Source organism: Miscanthus floridulus, chromosome 12 (genome assembly GCF_019320115.1).
Source record: "Miscanthus floridulus cultivar M001 chromosome 12, ASM1932011v1, whole genome shotgun sequence".
In the NCBI taxonomy this organism is placed as follows: Eukaryota; Viridiplantae; Streptophyta; class Magnoliopsida; order Poales; family Poaceae; genus Miscanthus; species Miscanthus floridulus.
The window spans coordinates 57,645,746-57,648,304 of NC_089591.1; positions in this window are offsets into that span (position 1 = coordinate 57,645,746).

Sequence of the window (2,559 nt, forward strand, 5' to 3'; positions counted from 1 at the left end):
AAATGGTCAAATGATTGCCCAGATAAATATGAAAAAGGCAAGAACTTCCTACCAAACCGAGTCATATAGTGTTTGCCACGTGGAATGAGAAAGTTCCACGATTGGTACTTGCGTGCTCAGATAACAGAACTAGAAATCTTACAAGCATGGATCCCTGCCGGCACATTTGGAGCCCCAGGTGGGCAAATTGCCGTTGAGTTTAAGGATATCCAGGAGTGCTTTCACCTCGGACGAATGGAAATGAATCTAATTCGCATGTGGTGCCTGTAAGTCCTTGCCCTCTCGATATGATATGAATGTAATCTTTTAATTTTGTTGTAACTAACCTGCGCCGTGATTTGTAGAATGCAAGCGAACTTTGTGAGAAAGAGGCCAGCTCTGAAACATGGGTATATAGACCCTTCATCTATAGCATCAATAAATTTTAATTACCCTAAAGAGTGGAAACTAGATTGCAAAGAACTAGAAGGTGGAAAGACACTGAAGGAGAAAGAAGACATCAGGAACAAGAAAATATTGGAAGAGTCCCTCAAGGTTGCGGCATATATTGCCCTATGTTTTAAAAATCTCCAACAATATGATAATATATGGATACCATACCACTTCAAGTAAGTTCGACTGTATACTTAGCTTTGTTCAATATACTTTGTTCGATGCAAAAGAGCTTATGTGTTCCTTCTATGACTAAATTCATGCAGCGATCACTGGATATGCATAGGCGTCTGGCTCTCACATAGCATGGCATGGGTCTTTAATTCAGCGGATTTCCCAGTCGAGACATACACAGACTTCATAGCGATTGTCAAGACGTATACACATCGACAATCCTCATTTTAGCTACCATGTTTGTATACATACTTGTAAGGTTCAATGTGGGATACTAACAAGTTGCATTTGCTAAAACCATTGGAACAGGGCATTCAGGCACTATGTCTAGGAACATAAGGAGAGGCACCATCCAAATAGAAAGAAAAAGTTGTATGTCAAAACTCTATGTGCGGTAAGTGTCATTTACTTTGGTACTCCATATATTACGTGTCTGTCAATAGCATTACTTAACATCTCCATATGTAAAACACACAGTGCCCCAAGCAGAAGCCTGGGAGTCTACATTGTGGATACTACACATGTATTATGATGAGTACCATCGGTGGCTACAACACAAACCCCAATTTAGTAAGTTTGAACCTCTTCGCTCGTAGTATGAAAAGTTCGCATATGTTGTGATATAGTAAACCTAAACTTGTTCTCTTGTTGTTGAAGAAAGATAAAGATACGAGAAGGAACCCATATAAGGATGATGAGATCTTAGAGATGGTCGGCGACCTTTGCAACTTCATAATGGACCAGATTGTGTACTATAAAGGCACTTACTATCATCTTCTTTCCGACTTAGGTAGTAATCCTCTATACCAACATCTTCGTGAGACTGATAGGCTAGCCCTAGGCCGTTGATGACAATGTAGACTTGTGGTATGGTTTGGATAAGACTTTAGAACGGTTTGGACTTTATTTTGCATGTGGACTTGTGGATTTCTTAATGGACTATGTTATAATGATGGACTTCATAATGGACTATGTTGTAATGGACTTTTGTGAATTATGACTTGTGATGATGTTCTAAATAATGGTCTTGTGTTTGTAGATGTATATATGTATATTTGTGGCGGTCAGATTCAAATTTGAATTATATATATATATGTGGTCAGATTTGAATTTGAATTATTTTTTTGCTAGAAAATCCACTGTAGGGGCGGTTCTTGATTGAACCGCCCTTACAAATACACATAGCAGGAGCGACCGGTGATACAGCCGTTCTTACAGAAGTCTACTACAGAGGTGGCTGATATTACTAGCCACCCCTATAGAGGGCACTGTAGGGGCAGCTGAAAACACCAGCCGCCCCTTAAGAGGGCACTGTAGGGCGGTCAGGAAACCACTCCTACAGAGACACCCTCTGTAGGAACACCATGGAAAGGGCGGCTGACACAGCCGCCCCTATAGAGGCTCTAGAACCGCCCCACAGTTAATTTCTGTAGTAGTGAGATTCGATTCAAGTTCTTGGAGCTTTATCGGGGCGGAGGGAGGGACAGACGGACGATGTTGGTGCGGAGGAAGGACAGGTGCCGGCCTGCCGGGATGCAAAACCAAAACTGATACGGTGCCTCCCAGCCTAAGCCTACGTACCAGTCAAAATAACATCCACCCGCAGTCAAAATCCCTATCCTAGCTCCTCCGTGACCGTTGCTCGTTTCACATCCAAGTGCTCTCGTCAGCGCACAGCTGTACGCCGGACGCCGGCGATGGCGTACCGCTCTTGCGTTGGTGTTGCACTGCACTGCGGCTTCAGCGTAGAGAGCTAGCTCGCGGAGGAAGCGAGGGCAGAGGATCGATCCGCGTTGCTGTACATCACGTTGCTTTAATTTGGCGCACATGAGCCAGCTAATTAAGAGGTTAGTGCTTTCATTACCTTATTCACGTTGCTGCAGATCGATTCATTTAGGTTCAGTGTGCTAAGTGTCTAGTTTATTCAGACTTCAGAGGCGGGGAATTAGTGCT